This window comes from Lissotriton helveticus, chromosome 7, assembly GCF_964261635.1.
Source record: "Lissotriton helveticus chromosome 7, aLisHel1.1, whole genome shotgun sequence".
NCBI classification, from domain to species: domain Eukaryota; kingdom Metazoa; phylum Chordata; class Amphibia; order Caudata; family Salamandridae; genus Lissotriton; species Lissotriton helveticus.
Window position 1 is genome coordinate 1782788221 of NC_136068.1, and position 22374 is coordinate 1782810594.

The following is a 22374-nucleotide window of genomic DNA, read 5'->3' on the forward strand; positions in this document are numbered from 1 at the left end:
CGGATCCTCTATCACCATCAGAGGACAGCTCGGTGGGTTTTCAAGAAAGCTCTGTTCCAAGAAAGACTGTGCTGCCGCCAGTAAATTCCAGGGACCAAGTAGTCCATGCATCAATGCCACAGCCATAATCCTTTCGCCAGGACAAACCAACTCGTGAGTAATGATAGGAGTCATCAGCTGATTAAAGTCGACGTCAGGAGAAACCGGTCCGCAGAGACACAAATCAATGGCCCAATCGAAATCACAGGTCAGGCAGTGAAATACAGGCTGGACACAGGTGAAGTAGGAGAATCGAAAAGATAATCCATATGCCGTGCTTAATATCGCCAACGGCATTGTGCCATAATATTCTAGCATGCGATTGCGAAACAGTGTCAGCAGCTGCAGGGTGGGAGGTTGCATAGGAGGGACATCCATATTTAAAAATGTAAAAAAGCACAAGAGCGTCTGCTGGTAATGCAAGTAAAAATGCCAATCCACGAACCAGAGTGGAGAAAATAGAATGAAAGGAAGCAGGGATGACTCCAAAGATTTTCTCAAATGAAGTCACGAGACCACTGGTAACAACTTTAAAAAAGTGCGCCAGGGCCTTTGTGGAGGATGCGTTAAAGATAGTCGGAACCATCTTGCTGAAATTGAAAGGCAAATCTGAATTGAAAAGGGTCTGCACCTCTGTACGGGTGTTCGCTATGTGAAGCACGAAAGTTTCACGGGCCGAACTCAAGGCCACCTCTCTCTGAGACAAAAGAGCTCTTATTCTTGCCATGCCGTTGAAATCTGTCCCAAGGTTGGTATTTGTGGCCAGATTGAAAACTCCCTATGTTCATGTGTGGGAGGAAATAGAACATTTCTGCAGCAAAAAACCCGTTCACTTACTGTTACGATAAAAGGAATACTTTTAATTAACTCAGAACAATCTTCATTATTGAGCATCAAATAACTACCATTTTCCAACAACTTGAACGTGGGGATGATAGCAGGAACTGGCGTGCCTTGCAACACGCAAGCCATATTTGGTCGGTGTTTGTTGCATGAACCGTGTAACTGTATGTGCCTACACATTAGTGAATGATCTGGCGTCTCAGTGCATTCCTCTCCATTCAGATAAACTTCTTGATCATCTTTGAAACATCTGTATGTGTATGGAAGCGACCAGACCTCATGAAGAAAAGCACTACCTAAAGGTTCATAACGACCTATTGGTATATATTTCATACAATTTGAAAACTTGTATAAAGCAAAAGGCAGCGTTATTAAACCGTGGATAAGGCACGTTGCCAAAAAACCCGCAATCCTCTGCTGATGATGTCACTGAGCATGTCATGAATGATGTAATATGTGACATCAGCAGTGGATTACGGGTAATAGTATCTCTAGTTTACTCCCCTATAGCTGTCTTTCTTTTAACATAAGTGTCTGTTTCCTTCCCTTATACTTAGTGTTTTTGGTTCGCTTCCGGTTCGCGTACCGGCGAGCGAACTGGGAAGCGAACTAAGAGAAATAGAGGTTGGCACAGTTCCAAATATTGTACCAATTTTTTAATAACGGGGAGGTAGTTCTGAAAACTTTTTTTTTTTATTGTTTTTGTTGTTTTATATTTTTTTTATTATTTTTCGGAACATTTTTTTACTTTTTTTGAATTTTTCTGAACAGTTTTATATTTTTTTGGGTTTTTCTTGGAGGGGGCAATGAAAACGATTCATTGTAAAGGGCTCAACAGGAGCAACAAAACAAAAAAAGAAGTATTTATTATTTTGGGCGTTTCGTACAAACTTGCATATGATAGTCAATAGCTCTGTTGATCAGAGTGATGCTTCTTTCTCCGTAGGAAATGAATCCATCGCAAAATACGCAGATGTGTTTTACTTCACCAAATTTCATTTGTATATTTGGCACCATCTCCCTGCCCTCTGGTCCCGTTACTTCCGGTACAACAGATCTTCTGGCCATAATAGGGAGATTATCTAGGTCGTTCCGAAACTGTGCAGCACTGTAGTTGTTAGGATGCCACCTAGTCATATGGCGATGCATTGTGTAGTTTCCGAAACTGTATTTTTTCTCGGTTCCTCTGGACAGTCTATCTTGACATATAAGGCAAGTTACGTATCTTGCATTTACTTTTTTCTGACCTTTGGGAATTTTAAAAAATTGCCAAATGAAGTTTTCTTTCCGGTGAGACGTCCTGGGCTGCTCAGGCAAAAACTGCCTCTCTTCGTGCTCGTCGTCCTGTTCCTCTTCTTCCTCTTCTTGTTGAATTATAACTTGAGCAGGTGGTCCACTCTTCCTTGGATGTGGTGGAGGTGGTGGGGAAGCACCAGCTGAAGCTACTAAAGAAGCCATTGCTCAGTGATCACAAAGGGTCTTTCTCTCACAATGATGAAAGTCAGAGTGAGGAAAGAAGGAGGGATTTTCATCATTTGGGAAAAACAAGAGTTCTCAACCAATCAAAAGTGTTCATTTTAGATTATATGACCTAGTCTTACATCATTAGGAAACCAAAAGTGAAATGAACCAATGAAAAGTGTTATTACCAAGTCACATGACTTGCTGTGTTTACGTTAAGCGCTTTGCAGGGCCTCCCGGTTTGCTTCCAGAAACCTGCGCTTTGCGACTCGCTTCGCGTACCAGTTCGCTAACGTAGCACGTCATATGACGTATCACGCGACAACGTGAAACGTCATGCGGACGGGAGGCGTCACGATGTTGTTTTCTAACGCGGCACTTGCGGTAAAGAAACGTTTACCGGCTCGCGGTCTATTTCGCGGCATCAAGGTCAGCTAACGGGAAGCTTCCCGATTCGCGAAGCGGGAACGAAGAAAAAAAAATATTTAAAAAAAAAATTATTCATAAACATATAAAATATATTTTTGGATTTAAAGAAGAATACATTTTACAGCTACAGATATTAGCTGTTAAAAAACCAATGAAATTCACAGAAAAAACCATAGGTTATAGACCATATATAGTTAGGAATTAGCATTTACAAAACCTTGAAAATTCACTGAAAAAACCATAGGTTATAGACCATATATAGTTAGGAATTAGCATTTAGAAAACCTTATTTTACTCACACAAAACCATTGAAATTCCATATATAGTTAGTTGCACTAACTATATATCGCGCACCCGCAATCCACTGCTGATGATGTCACATATTACATCATTCATGACATGGTCAGTGACATCACTGATGACATCACTGATGACATCTCAAATGACATCACTGATGACATCATCTAGTGTCTGTGTGTTTTTGTAAAGTTTAAATACGTTTTACATATGGAAGAATGAGTGGATGTATGGAAGACTGAGTGTGTGTGTGGCTGGCTGGGAGGTGTGTGACTCTGTGCATATCAATGTGTACTTGTATCAGTGATTGTATAAGAGAGTAAGTATGTGTTAGTATATGTGTGAAAAGTATGGTGTTCTGTGTTTAACTATAGATGAGGAAATCGAAGTGTGATTGATTCTTCACAGGACTGACTAGGTGTATGAGTGCATATGATAGTGTTCTAATAATAACTGACTGTATGTATGAGTAATTGTATGGGTGAATGAGTGAATGTGTGTGTAGACGTACGAATCAGTGAGTGCGTATGTAGTAACTGGTATTGGTGTGTCATGATGTCATCAGTGATGTCATTTGAGATGTCATCAGTGATGTCATTTCAGATGTCATTAGTGATGTCATCAGTGATGTCACTGAAGTATGGTGTTCTGTGTTTAACTGTATAGATGAAGAAATGGAAGTGTGATTGATTCTTTACAGGACTGACTTGGTGTGTGACTGTCTGCATAGGTGTATGAGTGCATATGATAGTGTTGTAATAATGAGTGACTGTATGTATGAGTGATTGTATGGGTGAATGAGTGAATGTGTGTGTAGACGTAGGAATCAGTGAGTGCGTATGTAGTAACTGGTATTGGTGTGTCATGATGTCATCAGTGATGTCATTTGAGATGCCATCAGTGATGTCATTTGAGATGTCATCAGTGATGTCACTGACCATGTCATGAATGATGTAATATGTGACATCATCAGCAGTGGATTGCGGGTGCGCGATATATAGTTAGTGCAACTAACTATATATGGAATTTCAATGGTTTTGTGTGAGTAAAATAAGGTTTTCTAAATGCTAATTCCTAACTATATATGGTCTATAACCTATGGTTTTTTCAGTGAATATATATATATATATATATGTATATATTACCTACTGGCGGTCGCCAGTAGGTATATATAGTTAGGATTTTTTCTCTATGGGATTTTTGAAAATTCTATGTCTAATAACTTTGGCGTTTGTGGACGGAATTGGCTGAAATTTTCAGGAAAATGGAACATTTTGTTTCTGAGCAGCCCTTGAAAATTTGGGGGGTGTTCGTCAAGGGGGGGCTGAGAAAAAAGGGGGGTCCCAAAACGTGTTTTTAACATTGAGTTTTCCATAGGGCGGTTGGCCTCACTTTTAGCCCGAACGGCTGAATGGATTTGCATGAAACTTGGCAAAATTGTAGGGACTGGTAGCCCGATGTGCCTTTTGTAGGTCTCAATATATGTGCTACAGTGGATTTTGAGAAATTAACGTTCAAAAAAAGATATATATCTGTAACAGCGGACCGGGCAGCGCTCTGGTTCGCGGACTTTTCGCGCAACGGAGCTTTGTGAAGCGAAGCTGATTGGTTCTCCGGCGTCTGTCAACATTCCAAACAGTCCGTAGCGGCCGCCATCTTGTCTCTCGGTAGGATCGAGAGACAAGAGGAGGCCAAAGCGAAGGGGCAAATGACCATAAGGGGGAATAGTAGATCCTCGCTGACCCCCTACGTTTGATGTGGAGGTTTTAAAAGGGCTCCGCGGGGCAAAAAAATAAATAAATAATAATAATCGAACGGCTGAATGGATTTGCACGAAACTTGGCAAAATATTAGGGACTGGTAGCCCGATGTGCCTTTGCTAGGTCTCAATATATGTGCTCCAGTGGATTTTGAGAAATTAACGTTCAAAAAAAGATATATATCTGTAACAGCGCTCCGCTTCGCGTACTTTTCGCGTTACGGAGCTTTGCGAAGCTGATTGGTTCTCCGGCGTCTGTCAACATTCCAAACAGTCCGTAGCGGCCGCCATCTTGTCTCTCGGTAGGATTGAGAGACAAGAGGAGGCCAAAGCGAAGGGGGAAATGACCATAAGGGGGCATAGTAGATCCTTCCTGACCTCTTAGGTTTGATGTACCATTTTGTCAAGTTTGGTGTAATTCCGTTCAGCCATTCAGGCTGTAGACGTATGTAAATGTCCTATGGAAAATTGCATGGGGAAAACACATTTGAAAGTGTTGAAATTTAGAACCAATTAAAATGTTACTTTGGTTTTGTATTTGTGTGTGATGAAAGTTAATTGGTTATGTATATATGTCAAATGAGAGGAAACCACAGCCATTTTGTGATACTACTGTCTGAGGTACATTTGTGAGGAATTTTTGGTGGTGAATTTCTGGTGTTTGATTTACACAGTACTAACACTTCTGCTACTTTTAAAAAGGTGAGTTGTTAATTTGTAAGGGGAACTATGTTGTACACTTGAAGATAATTTGAAAAATGTTTTCTGTTATTTATTTGCAGTCCTTCTGTTATACTAAATACTTGATGAAGTTAGTTTTATATTATGTATTACTAAAAACGATAAATGAAAGTGATTATTTTTTTCTGCAATTTACAGCAAGCAATTTCAAAATAAAATGGCTCACAATGAAGAGACCGTGGCAATTTCTTTTGAATTGTCCACTACATTGATTGAAATTGAGAGCACCAATAATGAAATATTGTCACAAGGAGGACATGACTTGTATGATTCCATTAGATTGATTGAAATGGACAGCACCAAGAATGAAATATTGTCACAAGGAGATGACTTGAATGATTCCACTACATTGATTGAAATTGAGAGCACCAATAATGAAATATTGTCACAAGGAGGAGATGACTTGTATGATTCCATTAGATTGATTGAAATGGACAGCACCAATAATGAAATATTGTCACAAGGAGGAGATGACTTGAATGATTCCACTACATTGATTGAAATTGAGAGCACCAATAATGAAATATTGTCACGAGAAGATGACTTGAATGATTCCACTACATTGATTGAAATTGACAGCACCAATAATGAAATATTGTCACAAGGAGGAGATGACTTGAATGATTTTTTGATCAATCTCTTGATGGCGAATTTATCGAGTGTTTGGAGACCATAGAGTTACAAGAATCATCATTGGAGACTTTTAATGAGGACATTGCTGATGAGGACATGTTACTAGTTCTTTCAAATTTAGAAAATTCTGAAGAATAAATTTATATTTAGAAATCAAAAATTGTTTGAGACATTATTCATTTTTATTTTTAATTTATGAGGTTGTAGCGAAGTGATTGTAGTATAAAATGAGACTTATAGTATAGAGTGCAACATTTTTATGTTACATGGTAAGTTTACTCATATTTACTTGCCTTCTGCCACTATATTATCTCCAATGTGTATTTGACATCTCTTCTTCATCTCCGGCCTCCTTTCTCTCACTGTGTGTCTCCGATGCATCTTATCGCTGTTATTTTGTGTAATTACAGAAGAGAGTAAAATAAAATAGTTCGGAACGTGAAAAGGGGGCAAAGTAGAGTACTCCTCACCCCCTAGGCCTTTTTAGGCGGTCCCAAAAGGATCAGTTTCTGCTTTCCTGAGAGATTATGGTATGAGTTCCATATACCCCAATAACTTGCATTACAACATGCAAGATATCTATCTCCTATTACCAACTTTTGGAGATATTCGCGCTAAGCGCGAATATCTCCAAAAAGTAACACCTGCCCTGAGCAGTTCTTAGCCATGTTATCCAATGGGAGGTGGATAACATGGCTAAGAGCATTAGCTCGGTAATGCATGAATATCGCTGAGTTTTTAGCGATATTCATGCATTGCGGCCGTTTATTATCGCATTTGCGATAAACCTTGATAATAGCAAGGTTTATCTTCGATAATTTCTGACGATGCTTAGTGGTAAAAAATTGGTTGGTAAGCATCGTTAGCGATAAATATCGCTTAACTTTGGTAATATGCCCCAACGTCTGTTAACGTTCGATTCGAAGGAAATGAGGAAGTGTTGAAAAACATTGTCTGCGCCATCTTGCCTTTTTTGAAATGCCACACTTTTGTCGTGCACGGCAGCCATTTTAGATGTCTTGACCAGACCCACTCTCTGCACGCTGTCGATTCGTAGCATGGCTCCTCACCCACGCAAGCATCTTCCCTAGGCACTGGTCACCACCGCTCTCTGTCTTATGCATGGGCAATAAACCTCCCCCCATCTGCGCTGCTCTTCCCTGAGAATCACACTCTGTGCCCGCCCGACACCTCCCTTTCGCCCTATTCACTACCGCACCCTCTGACACTCCTCTTTCTCTGTGTCCGATTGTCCAGGCTATCAGCTAGCCCTGCAGATGTAGTTTATGGCCCCAGCTGTAAAGAATCACCCCTCTTCAAAGGAGTTATAGTAGATCAAGGCCCACACCCGATGAGATCCGTCACACCACACGTGTTCCTACTATCTGAAAACCATCCTGTATTGTGATTGGGGAGGGGACCGAGCCTGAAGCAGAAGATTCCAGGAATGACTCTTTGTACATCAAAGTTTTTACAATTATGTGTCACATTAAAAATATATAGCACTCCAACAAAGTAGTAGGAATATAAAACTTTAATAACATATAAATATATACAAGAAAACAAAAACAGTAAAAACATTTAAACAACGAAGAGACCGTGGCAATTTCTTTTGAATTATCCAATAGATTTATTGAAATTGACAGCACCAATAATGAAATATTCTTGTCAGTAGCGGTCTGTTGTGCGAATAGTTCCAAGGCAGCAGAACGCGCTGAAATCTAGATGGCACGAAAGTGATGTCTAGTAAGTTGCCGCCCAGCAAAAAACGGCGTGGGGCGCCGCGGGGGTGAGTGAGTCCAGTAGGCACCACAGCTATTCTTACCGGCATTGCAGAATTACTGCTGGGGACAATGCCTGTGCTGTAGCAGGGTCACAGGAGAAACAAAAAGGATTCTGTTGAAGATGTTGTTGGTTTTCAATTTGAAAACAGTTCTGGTGTCAACTGCTATGCTAATGTAGTGGTTAATGTTTTGTTTTCTCTAGAAAATGTAAAAGAGGGGGAGGCAGTCCAAAGTTCCGTTAAAAGGGCAAAGGAAAGGATCGGTGGTTTGAACTATCAGTCAAAAAGGGGAGGGGGTGCAATAATTTTTCCTACCGGGTCACACTGTGCTTTCACCGGAAGTGAGGTCTGCAGGATTCTAGTAATTCAAAGTGAGGCTGGCGCCAGCATGGGAGCGCCGACGTCCCGCGGATACAGTTTCGTCACTCCACGGGCGATCATGGCAGTCATTCCCCATCGGGGGTCGGAGACTCCCGCGGCTCCTCTAGAATTTTCAAGGTCGTGGAGGACTACGGTGGTGGAGTCAACCAGTGACCGGGCCATTTCTTTATGCTGGGCCCGCTCTTGCCAGGTCGACCGCCATTTTGAGAGTTCGGCAGCTACCGGCGATCGCGGGGTCACATGAGCGGACGGGCTCCACCCTGCCGGGCGAGACGTTGCAGCATGGCCACAGTGGAAGAACCCTTTTCCGGGCGCCTGGAGCGCTGAGGGTGCAGCTGGGAAGCCTCCACCTGGGGAGGCAGGAGAGGCCTGTTCGCACCGTCTCTCCCTCCCAGTGCACCCCACGGCGTCTCGCTTGAGATTTGTTATGGCCGGACCAGGCGATGAGGACGAGGGGGGGGGGGGGTCGGAGGCATGTGCAAGACATCCCCCCCCAGTGTTGTCGCAGCCATTATAAAAGAAAGAAGTGTCCCGTCCGTCTTCGGGCCGGGCTTCCGGTGGATGTCGGCCGGACGCCCCTGGCTCTGGCCCCATGAACGGGTTTCTTGGTTTATCGGCTGCAGCCGGATCCCGTCGGCCTCGGCCCCCCGACCGTTGGTGGCCGGACCGGAAGAGCATGTGGCGGGACTACCTGCAACTCTCAAGGGCCACCGCGGCCGGACTGGGAGAGAGAGGGGAGGGTCGAGGAGACATTCCCCCCCCCTGCAACTGTTCAGCGTTGTAAAGGCAATCCCCTGGCCGGGTCCCGCTGGCCTCGGCCTCTCCTCCGGCTACACCCTACGTTAGGATCTCCTGGCCGAGGCGTGGCAGCAGGACCTGCCTTATATGGGCTGCTCCCGGCTGGGCGTAGCCGGAACCCTGCCCCACCTTGGAAGTTTCCAGAGTGGGGGCGGATGTTCTACTGACTTGCATTTTCCCTAGTCTATCGATTTTTTTGGCGTGGCAGGCGGTGGGACAGCGAGGGGTGATTTGGTTTCTCTTACTGTTTTTCTGGTCTCTCACCACTGGCATATTTTAACGTTTTCTTGTTTCTAGGACATTAATAGGTTTTATCATTACGTTATGTTATCGTTTCTTTGTTCGTTGTTTAATAAAAGTTCATGTTCATCAGTGGCCTACTGATTTTCGTTTTCCTATTTTTTTCTTTCCAGGTTGTTTCATGGTAAAGTTTCTGTTAACAGGATACAGTGATCACTTCGTTATTATTGCATATGTCCTTTTCACTAGGGGTGCTCTCTGGTCGGGCCAGATGACGTATCTCTAGTAAATGGTCCGGGTGAAAAAGGTGCATCAATCAGTGGGGAGTAGATAGGCATGACAGATTACAACGGGGAGAAAGGTCCGCATTACGTACCCTTTCACTACTTGCAAAGATTTTCCTACGTTTATTTGCAAACAGGGAATACCTCCAAAAAGAACTAATTCCCAAACAGTCAATGTTCGGACAATCAATCAATCAATGAGGAATGAAATAGGTACGACGTGTTAAAGGCTTGCGTTACCTACCCTTCACTATCTGCAAAGGGAGAGAGAATATTCCTATTCTTCCTCGTTTGCAGGTAGAGAAGATCCTTAAGAGAATTAACTTCGAACAATTCAATGCTCGATTGAAACAATCAACAAGGGGTACTGTGAACACAAATGAACGCCGCTTATGTACATACGCATTGCTATTTTCAACAGGTTGTTCCTAATGTTTCTATTTTAGCGAGGTCAAAAAGAGATCCCATTAGTGGCCTACTGATTTTGCTCGATTCCTTTTGTTTTTTTACACGATTTTTCGCTATCTGCAAAGACTAAACAGAGTATTGCGACTCTGTGCTTGTTTGTAAATAGAGAATGAACCAAAGAGAACAATCAATCAAATGGAGAGAGAAGCAGGCACGACGGATTACAAAGGGGGCAAAGGGCTGCGTTAACTACCCTTCACTATCTGCAAAGAGAGAGTACTCCTAATAGAAATGAGGGGTGGGGGGCAGCATTCAAAGCAGATCAGTGTGCATAAACACGAAAATGTTTTTACTTACCACGTACTTGACATTCGACAGCTTATGATATTTGCTATTAAAAAACCATTGAAATTCACTGAAAAAACCATAGGTTATAGACCATATATAGTTAGGAATTAGCATTTACAAAACCTTGAAAATTCACTGAAAAAACCATAGGTTATAGACCATATATAGTTAGGAATTAGCATTTAAAAAACCTTATTTTACTCACACAAAACCATTGAAATTCCATATATAGTTAGTTGCACTAACTATATATCGCGCACCCGCAATCCACTGCTGATCATGTCACATATTACATCATTCATGACATGGTCAGTGACATCACTGATGACATCTCAAATGACATCACTGATGACATCACTGATGACATCTCATTTGACATCATTCTTGTGCTAATACGATAAACCTCTTCAGACTCTAATATAACCTTAGATACACTCAGTGTATACAGACACTCACACACTGCCACTCATCCATGGAGTTACTCACACACCCAGTCAGTCATGCAAAGAAACAATCTCACCTCCATTTCTTCAACTATACAGTTAAACACACCTTACTTATTGAAACATATACTAACACATATTTACTCTCTTATACAATCCCTGATACAAGTTCACAATGATCGATACAACCACTCACTCATTCAGTGGCTCTCATGCACAGTTATTTATATATGCCAACTCTCACATGTACTGTGTTTTACATATGTACTTACTATGACATGTAGCATTGAGATATCCATTCACTCATCAATACACTCATGCACACAGTCAACTGCCCATGTAGCTGTTTCCACATGCACTCTTGAACTCATACACCTAGTGAATAAACTGCTCACACATCTATGCATAGAGTCTCACACCTTCCAGCCACCCCCACACAAACTCAATCTCCCATAGAAATACTTGGGCAACCAATTAATAACACATATAGCCTCTCGTATAGCTAATGATCAACACATGCAGCAGTTTACAGAACAACAGACATAATGATGCACAAATTAAGACAGTTTAGTCACTAACCCATGCATTCAGTGAGACACATTTAATCACTCACTCATACAGTCAGTCATGCACCTACTAAATCCTTCATCCAGACACTTATACATCCACTCAAGACATATTTTAACTTTACAGAAAAATACAGTCACTGGATGTTGTCATCAGTGATGTCATCAGTGATGTCATTTGAGATGTCATCAGTGATGTCATCAGTGATGTCACTGACCATGTCATGAATGATGTAATATGTGACATGATCAGCAGTGGATTGCGGGTGCGCGATATATAGTTAGTGCAACTAACTATATATGGAATTTCAATGGTTTTGTGTGAGTAAAATAAGGTTTTTTAAATGCTAATTCCTAACTATATATGGTCTATAACCTATGGTTTTTTCAGTGAATATATATATATATATATATTCACTGAAAAGTGATCAGTGATGTCATTTGAGATGTCATCAGTGATGTCATCAGTGATGTCACTGACCATGTCATGAATGATGTAATATGTGACATCATCAGCAGTGTATTGCGGGTGCACGAAATATATAGTTAGTGCAACTAACTATATATGCGAATTTCAATGGTTTTGTGTGAGTAAAATAAGGTTTTATAAATGCTAATTCCTAACTATATATGGTCTATAACCTATGGTTTTTTCAGTGAATTTTCAAGGTTTTGTAAATGCTAACTCCTAACTATATATGGTCTATAACCTATGGTTTTTTCAGTGAATTTTTCAGTGAATTTCAGTGAATTTCAATGGTTTTTTAAAAGCAAATATGAAAAGCTGTAAAATGTATTCATCTTTTACAGGAAAAATATATTTTATATGTATTTAATATAATTTTTTTATGTATATAATTATTATTATTTTTTTTTTAGTTTCCCTACCGGTCCGCGCACCGGGTAGCTTCCCGTTAGCTCAATTTGGTGCCGCGACCCGATCCGCGCACCGGGAAACGTTCCGTTTGCACAACTGCCGCGTTCGAGAACAACATCGTGACGCGTCCCGTAAGCGCGACGTATCGCGTTGCCGCGTAATGCGGCATGTGACGCGCCGCGTTAGCGCACTCGGAAATGCTCCGGAGCGCGACCCGAGGCGCGAAGCGCAGCACCCCGGAAGCGCTCCGGGCGCGGAGCGGGACGCGTAACGTAAGCGTGACAGGTCATGTGACCTGAAAATAACACTTTTCATTGGTTTAGAACATTTTTTTTCCCAAATGATGAAAACCCCACCTTTTTTCCTCACTCTGACTTTCATCTTTGTGAGAGGAAGACCTGTTTCTGCTTGTTCAGTCATGGCATCTGTAGTAGCTGCAGCTAGTGGACCCCCACCACCACCACAACCACCTAGGAAGGAAGGACCACCTGCACAGTTCCTTCCAAACCCAGAGGAAGAGGAAGAAGAAGAGGAAGAGGAGGTAGAGCCGAGGCAGTTCTTGCGTGAAGAGCCCCGGCAATCCCACCACATACACCATTTTATATGGCAATTTTTTTCTTACCCTCGAGAGCAAAAAAAGGTCAATGCCCGGCACGTGACATGCCTCATTTGCAATGCAGTTCTGTCCCGAGGCACAGACAAAAAGTATAGTTTTGGAAACTATACTATGCACCGCCACATGCAGAGGTGGCATCCAATCAATTATAGCGTTGCTGAGGTGCGTCACCTCCAGGATAACCCACCAACTCCTGTGGCCAGTATATCGTCACAGGAAACTCTATCGGGACCAGAGGCGAGGGAGACGGTCCCAAGTATTCAAAAGAATTTTGTGCACCTGAAGCTAGTGTGCATTTATTGTGGTGCACTAATTTCTTATGGGGAGAGGAGTATCATTTTAATTAATAGAGCATTGGAAAACCACAAGTGCTCAAAACACCCCAAGAAGTAATTTTTTTTTTTGCTCCTGTTGAGCCCTTTCTAATGCCTGCTTTTCGTTGTTCCGCCCCAAAAAAATATAAAATTGTTCAAAAAAAAAAAAAATGTTCAAAAAAATAAAAAAGAATATAAAACAATAAAAACAATAAAAAAAAAGTTCTTTTCAGAACTACCTCCCATTTATAAAAAAATGCTAAAATGTTTAGCACTCTGGCAATCTCTTTTTTTTTTATTCGCTTCCCGGTTCGCGCGCCGGTGCGCGAACCGGAAGCGAACCAAAAAAAAAAATGAAAAAAATAAATAAAGACTGAGTATAAGGGAAGGAGACAGAGAGAATAATGTTAAAAGAAAGACAGCTAGAGGGAGTAACACAGAGATACTGTATAATAGATAATTAGACAAAGAAAAGATGTAAGAGGGTATAATTGAGAAAAAGAAAATAGATAAGGAAGTGAAAGAAAAAAAGAGAGTAGAAGAATAATAAGCAAGAGTTACTTTGAGAATGTGAGTGAATGTTCAAATTAAAGAAAAAGAGAGTAAAGGATGTGGAATGAGAGGTAGGGATAGAACCGGACTAAAACAACAACCCTGAGGGAAGGTGTTAAAAAAACAGTGAGCGAAAGTAAATAGGAATAAGGTTAAAACATGTGGAATGACAGAGAGAAAAAGCAGAAAGAAGACAAGAAGAAGTGACAGAAAAGTAACTGAAGCAGCAAAGAAATGTAAATAACATAGTGTGCTTGAACTACAGGGAGAAAGCATAATGAACAACTAGTAAAAGAGTGAAGAGACAGTTAGAGTAAGAGAGACGGACTGAGTGAAAAGGAGTGAGGAACTGTGAGAACAGAGGGACTGACAAAAGGAGTGGAATGAGTGGAGTAAGTAAATAATAGAAAAGGAATGAGGGAAAAAGCAAAGGAAGGAAACTGAGGGTTAAGGAAATAAAGCAGTGGAACTAATAGAAGTTGAATGTGATAGACATGTAAGGGAAAGAGTACTAAATACTTACCTTATAGTTGTCTTGGTTTTCTAAATTCAACAAGTTTTTTTTTTTTACATATATGGGCCTCCTCAGCCACCCTCAGAAAACCTAGGAGGTCAGGATATGTCTCCCATGCCCCCTTATACCCATTCCCAACATTGTTTATCCTCCATCTTGTGACTAAATTCGTCCGAAACACAAGATGGCGGACTCCAGTTACGCTACCGGTGAGCTACCCGGTTCGCGTACCGGGTAGCGCGTCCACTGCGAAAATTCGAGGGTTTTTTTTGCACCCGCGGGGCACTTTAATAGCCCCCACATCAATCCTAGGGGGTCAGGAGGGGTCTACCTTGCCCCCTTTCATTCATTTCCCCCTTCGTTTATTTCCACCTCTTGTCTCTCGATCCTACCGAGAGACAAGATGGCGGTCGCTCCGGACTGTTTAGAATGTTGACAGTCACCGGAGAGCCAATCCGCTTCTCCTCGCGAAGTTCCGTTACGCGTTTGGTACGCGAACCGGTGCGCTAACCGGGACGCTTTCACAGATATATACATTTTTTTTAACGTTAATTTTTCAAAATCTACTGGAGCACATATCTTGAGACCTAGCAAAGGCACATAGGGCAAACAGTCTCTACAATTTTGCCAAGTTTCATTTAGTACGACCCGATCCCTGCATGCTATTAGGCACAGTTATCTTGTACCCCTATCATTGCCTTATTAACGCAACGTCTGTTTCATCCACAACCACCGCGCACGATGCTGAAACGGACCCGATCTCCGCATGTAATTAGGCAAAGCTATCTTGTGCTAGAACCGTTACCTTCGCTCTTACACTCCTATATATATATATATATAAAAGAGCTTGTAGAGCGCTCAGTAACGCCATCGCGGCGTGTCCCCGCGCTAAAGCTATCAGAGAAGCAACATGTTGAGAGATCCAATGCGCTACACATTGTATAGGTGTGTTTTAAGCAAGGCCCTAAACCACGCTTCACTACTCTCCAGTCTCATAGCAAGGGGAAGTTTATTCCATTGTTGAGCTGCTTGGAGCGCAAAAGATCGTCCACCTAATCTTGCCTTCCTTATCCTGGGGAGTGTCAGCAGTCCGGCACCCTCCGAACGGAGGGTCCTCGTGGGTTCATAACGGCTGACTAAATCCTTTAAGTATGCGGGCGACCTGTCCCACACAATTCGGTGACAGAAAAGGAGGCACTTGAACAGCACACGTTTCTTCACAGGCAGCCAATGAAGCGCATCCAGCGCCTTTTGCGAGTTAGCTCTCCTGGGTCTTCTCAACACCAGCCTGGCGGCGGAGTTCTGTATGACTTGTAGGCGGCCTAGACTGCCCTCGGTTGCCCCAAGGAACAAAATGTTTCCATAATCCAACCGCGAGGTCACCAGTGCCTGTGTTAGTGTCCTTCTGGCCGCTAGGGGTAAGAGGTCTAAGGTTTTATTAAGGGTCTTTAGTATACCGAAACATTTACCCACCAGCCGCCTTATGTGGCCATCATATGAGAGGGAGGGATTCATCCAGATTCCCAGATTCTTGGCCTCGTCACATGGTATAGGAGTAGGGCCCAGACATGAAGGCCACCACTCAGCTGACCAGTTATCGCTTTTTCCCCCCACCACCAACACCTCTGTTTTAGAGCCATTGAGTTTTAAGCAATGGGAGTCCATCCACTCACCTAGTGCCTTCATGCAGGATTTAAAGTTGGTAGGGGTATTAGAGGAGTTCTGTGATAGGGAGATCAGCAACTGAGTGTCGTCGGCGTACAACACTAATTCCACCCCAAATGATTGTACCACTTTCGCCAGGGAGGCCATATAAAGATTAAAAAGAGTGGGGCTCAGGGCAGAGCCCTGAGGCACTCCCTGATCTAATGGCATCTCGACAGAGCGGCATGTCCCTTGCTGTACCTGGAAACATCTCTCCGTGAGGAACGACTGTAGCCAGCGCAGCGCATGGCCCACGACCCCGGCTTCGTTCAGACACCGTAGCAGGATGGAATGTGCTACGGTGTCAAAAGCCGCGCTAAGGTCGAGCATGATCAGGGCCATTGTTTGACCTGCATCTGCCCCTGCTCTTAAGGTCTCTGTGGTTCGAAGGAGAGCCGTCTCCGTGGAATAGCCCGCCCTGAATCCTGACTGAGAGGGGTGAAGTAAATTCCATCTCTCCAGGTGTTCCGTCAGCTGAGCATTAACCACCTTCTCGGCCACCTTCGCCAAGTACGGCTCCTTTCACTGTTTCCTTTTTCTAACGCTCAACGATATATAATATAACACCATGTTATAATCATTGTTTTAAGTCACGCTCTCGTCATATTTTTCGTCTCAATACCACAGGTTGTTGTAAGTGCATTGTTTTGCTGAGATGTTTAAACTTTGATTCTTCAAGTTTCTTGACAGGCTCTCCTGTTTCTCTTCCTGTTTTTTTCCTTCAGCAGGCATTGTGGTTCTTCCCAGGCATTTGATTTGTATAGTCCTGATGATGATTCCTATATCTAATGAGCATAGGATTGAAACGTCGTAGACAAACTAAATAGTGCCACTTTTTACCAATATGTATGATTAATGTGGTCACTGTTGTGGTTAGCTTGATTTACTCCCTGATTATTCCAAGCTTCCAAGCTCCAGTTCTGCCTGAAATCTTTTATGTTTAATGTTTATTTGTTTCCTTTCTTTTGTATCAGATGCAGGATTGCGTCCCGCTTTATTGTTGCTCTTCCCTATTTTTGTTAATTTGATTACAATGTATATTAAAAATTCCTCGTCCGGCTGGCCATGAGTGTACCACAGTACATAAAAAAGAACTTACATAAAAAACAGGTCTCATCATCAGATAACTGCTTAAGAAGGGGAAAGCCTTGATTGAGTGCCTCAGGTTTCTGGACTTCATAAAAATATGTAAGAACATTGTAGTAAATTTATTATGAAAGACAGAAAAAAAGCTAAAATGTAACATCCATTACATGGGCACACATTGGATTCAATATTACTCTGAAAGCCTAGCGGGAAACTAAGCAGGTATTGAATTATGTCCGCCGTGAATTGAAACACTAAAAAGTGTTCCCATTGTACACTGGGGCTAAATAAGTAGTTACTGAGAGGGGCTGTGGTACTCAACTGCAAATAAGCTGCAATAGTAGGTTTTGAGGATTCTACACAAAGCCTTTCCTCCTGTGCTTGGGCTAGTAGTATAGTGTGAACATACTTCCTCCCAAGGTTAACATTAGATGCTGTATTAAAAAATGCTTGACCAAGGACAATCTCTTCTAAGGATTGTTTTGCAAAGGCTATCCATGTCACGGGCAAAAGAGTCGGAAAGACTGCCTTGAGCCTGACATTTCTATCATTGAGCAATGGGGGCATGTTTATCAAGGGTTTGCGTTGCCCTTGTTTCACACAAGTTCACACAAGGGCAACTCAAGCCTGTATCTGAAATTTACCGGGCCACGCAAAGCTCATTGTATAGTCCTGCGTGACTTTGTAAATCTGGAGTAACGTAATGCAACACAGTTGCGGAAAGTGGGTGTTGCTATGCATAAACCCATGTATTTTCGCACATCTCCACATAACTAACACTAGTGAACCTGGAAAATGTAAAAGTGCTACGCCTTCCCTGGAAAGGCATAACCAGTAGAAATATATTTATTTCTCTCCATCATTTCCTTCTTTCTAAGTGTGCTGTATTCTGCAGCACATTTAGAAAGAGGAAAACGCATCAGAGGATTGTTTTTGTAAAGGATGTTGTCACTTCCTGTAAAAAAGCAATTGTGGGTGCAACACAGGCATCATTGCCCATTGACACAAGGGTGCCTGTGTTGGCGCTTGGCAGCTGCAAGCAAGCAATCACAGAGAGAAAGCAGAAATGTGCCATATGCAAGTAAATAAGGCACATTCCTGGACTATCCATTTAACGCAGCGCGGTGCTGCAAGTTGTCTTGCTCTGATGCACTGCATCAAATAATGATAATTCTGGCCCTGGGTGTCAGTTGCCTCATCCTACTCCAGCATTACCGCTGTGATGTGAAAGAGGGTAGTGGTAGTGATTGGCAAGCCACCAAATAAACAGGCAGAGCCAAGCCAGAGCAGAGGCATGAGTCAGGCTCAGCTCTTAGATCCCATGCCTAAGCTGAACCCTGAAAATGTTTGCTATTGAACTAATACAACGAGCGTTACATAAATTATGATTACGTTTCTTTGAAATTCTCAAATGTATTTCATTAACATGTAAAAGCATTGACAATAATTATAGCACTGCACTGAATAGCATGCATTAAATGTTTTTAAACATGAACATAGAACCATACCTACCTCAATCCCCACACTACTGACAGTGCCGTTTGTGAGCTAAGAGGCAAGACGGTTGTCATGTGAACCCTTTCAGTGGCCTCAGGGCCAGCCCTAGGGTGGTGCGATTGGTGCCACCACACGAAGTGCTGAATTTGGGGAATGGCAGGTGTCCTGTTTCGAAGTATAATATGGTTTTAAAAACACCTATTGACCCTCTCCTTTCCTCCAGAAATTTTCAGGCAACCATAAAAATGTTGAGATAACTCTGGCGATTGATGGACCTGCTGCAGAGAGATAGGAGTTTTGTCTTTTGGAAGCTTAGACTTCATCATGAATTAGTGCAGGAGGTTAAAATGTCTGCAGCAAAGCACGTGTACCATGCAGATCACAAAGTGCATACAATGTAAATAGGTCAGCGTGTTACCGCTTCTGTTGGAGAGGAGAGCCCCTTTTGTTACTTGCAGTTTAAGTTTAAACCCCATATAGAACAGTGAGCTATTAACTATCATCAATGAGCTGCATGCAAACTACTAAGTATAGATTAGAGGATCAGAGGGTTATGATCTTTGCCTCACTCTTTCATTATCCTACTGTTGAAAGAAGATTTCACGTGGGTTGGAAGCAATTCTTATTAGTAAAGCCAACCCCCAATCATGGTGTTACATTTTGAAAAGTTTGTTCTTCTCCAGACCAAGCACACTCAAACAATACTCTCTACAGTAGGGATAACTTGTGCTCCTAAACCTAGTAGTACTCAGTCTGATGTAACATTTCCTATATACTGATTTACTTATTACTTATTTCCACTGTGTAATGTGTGTGTGATGTAAGGTGCTCTTACACTGGGTTGAGTGGTGCCATAAAACAAAAGAACTGCATGAGAGAGAGAGTGGTTATAGAGACTTGGCGGGCACTGTTAAAGGGTGGTAGTGAGGGAATTTATGGAAAAGGATGCCATTGGGGGTGAGGCACCAACAAACAATATTGCACCAGGCGCCTCCAAATCTAAAGCAGGCCCTGAGTGGCTTTGATCATTATCGAGCAACTTTATAGTATATTAATTCAACCACATTCTTTTTTGTGTGCTTTTGTTTGTGAACATGAAAGGCTTTTTAGTGAAATATTTGCATCAGATCACACAAATTAAGAGGGAAGCTATGATTTATTCACAATTTCTGGTTTCACTTTGTAAAAATTACCCACTAAAGCGACACCTTTCTATAATGATGTTCTGTTTATACCACTGCAAATATTGCAGGAAGTTTTTTTATTTCACAAACTCAACCCAAAGATCACCAGTTATATTAGTCGAGGTCACATTCATTTTTTAAAGCACTTGAATATTATATAATTTAATGAGACACTCAGAATGTGTAAGTGGCTTTTAGACTTGAATGTGTTTCCCCAATTACAAAGAAAGCAGGTTGATGGAGCGTAAGTCTCATTTCACTTGTAGGGGTGCATCATAATCATGAGTTGAGCACACCCTCATAAAATCTGGTCTTGATTAAATGTGAGTGTAAGAATTGTGAACCGTGTTAACGTGTTTTCAGGATGTATTTAGTTTACTGACATCTAGTGTGACGAGTCAACATAGGAATTCAATTTACTAACAGAAATGCTAACATTAAAAACATGTGTTGTGCAGACTGATTTCACTGATGTTTTAGAATTGTTTAACAGCAATGATATGTTTCATAATTAGGTAAATGTGCTAGTTGAAATGCAAATCTAATGATGCAACTTGTAATGTTTAAAGGCATAGGCCTGAAATGTATTCCTCTGATAGCTCTCATTTTACAACTATTATTCTAAATTTCATCTGCACTGTGGAACTGGTCTTTCTCAGGTTATGCATTCCAGGTGGAGAATCATTCTTTTGGAAAAGTAATGTATTTGTTTTAGCAGCTAGGACAGGAGAGAAGAAGTTATACTTACACGACTCGAAGGTGATAAAGGAAAGACTTTGGTTTCACAGGGGGGAAGACCTGAAAATGTTGTTATGTTATGCAGCTTGTAAGCACATGGCTGTCCCAGCAAAGAGCCGTCCCAGCGCTGGAGAGTGGGAAAGGAAAAAAGCGAGATGAAAAGTTACTGGAACAACCCTGTCTTTACTGCCTGTCTAAACATCAAAGAATCAGAAATCCTCCTAATAGCAAGAGACAATGAGTTCCATAAAGTAGGAATCAAGGATGAATTGTTGCAAAAGATGTAAATGTCAAGGGGTCACATGCTGCTGTCATCTGAATTATGTATAAATTGGTAACATGCTGTAATAGTACAGATTATCTTGTGTTAACACCATGATTATGTTTACCTCTATTATAGCTCTACATGTTTCTGGCTATTTCATTATTTGAATAGTGTAACTGTATTGCTGAATTCTCTTGCAGCTAGCTATGCTTGTTTGTTCTTGTGACCGGCATTATTATTTCCTCAGCCTTCTTCATATGTACATACCGTTAGAACGGTTTCTGGAACTAACGTGATGGAGCATACGTCCTAATCCCCTTGCGCACCAAAAAATATAAAAGCTTTGCCTTGACACAAGGCAACGATTCGCTTTGTGCCAAAGCGTCACCGCGAGTCTTCCTGAGCCTCGATCCAGACCCGTGAGTGTTGCCCGGTCCTGCCCTTCTCCTGCCCTGCATCCAGTGCTCCAGAGAGGCCACGCCCTTCACCTTCGGCTCCTCTCCTCCTCTTAAATTCATTGCTATCTTCCGGAGTCCCTGGACGGTTCCTTCTTCTTCCTCTGGCACAGGTCAGCTTGGATTTCCGTTTCCTGGAAGACAGAAGTAAGAACATTTTAAAACAGTTTATAATCATTGTACAGCTGAGGATTATGGTTACGCTCGAATCAAGTATAAGAGACATTTCAACAAACATTTGCAAAGACAACTGAAAAACCAGTACATTGTTGGAAAAACTAATCAAGCATTGCTAAAGACAATAAGGAAGCATTGTTAAAGACAACAAGGACGCATTAGCAATCTCTTAAATTTAGTTCATTACAAGTTCACTCTGTACATTATAAGTGTATATTGGTCAACAAAAGCACAGTCAAAAGCAATTGTGTGAATCTAAAAAGAACACTATTGTGAATCCTGAGAACTCTAGTTGTGATCAAAAGACAGAGGCTCTGAAAGCATTCACCAGTTGAGATAAGGTGTTAAGTTCCTCTTGTCATTATTAGGATATTTCTTTTTTTCTTTTTTTTTGTTTGTTTTTTATATATCATTACAGAACCCCCCAATCCAGCTTTCAGCAATACAGCTGTCAGGTAGGACTTGTTTTGAAGAACAGTCACATAACCAAGGCTAACTTACTAATCGGCTAACCTTATATTTAGCTTGGTAACTGTTTAAAGACTCTGATTAACATGTTCTTGTCTTAATGTCTTTCAAGGCGCTCAAGGAAAAAGAATTACACTAACAGAGTCGCCTTGACAATTGTAGAAGTTTTGGCATTGGCCAAAAGTGAATTGGAATGTAAAGTTTGGTTTAGAATATTTTCATTGGAATTTACCAGGTGTAATTATTGTTGTTAAAGAAAGAATTCATCTGCTGCCGAATCCATGTAAATAGGGCCCAGAACACTTCACCCAGAGAAACTGCACCTGGAACCCCAAGCACCAGTGTTTTGTTTTGTTTCTCGCTCCACTTCCCCTTTCTTTTGTGGATGAATCAGCGTAGTCAAGTGTTCCATCCTTGCTATCTGATTGGTCTATGAAGGAGTTGGGAGTTTGCATCGTCAAGAAGGAAACAACA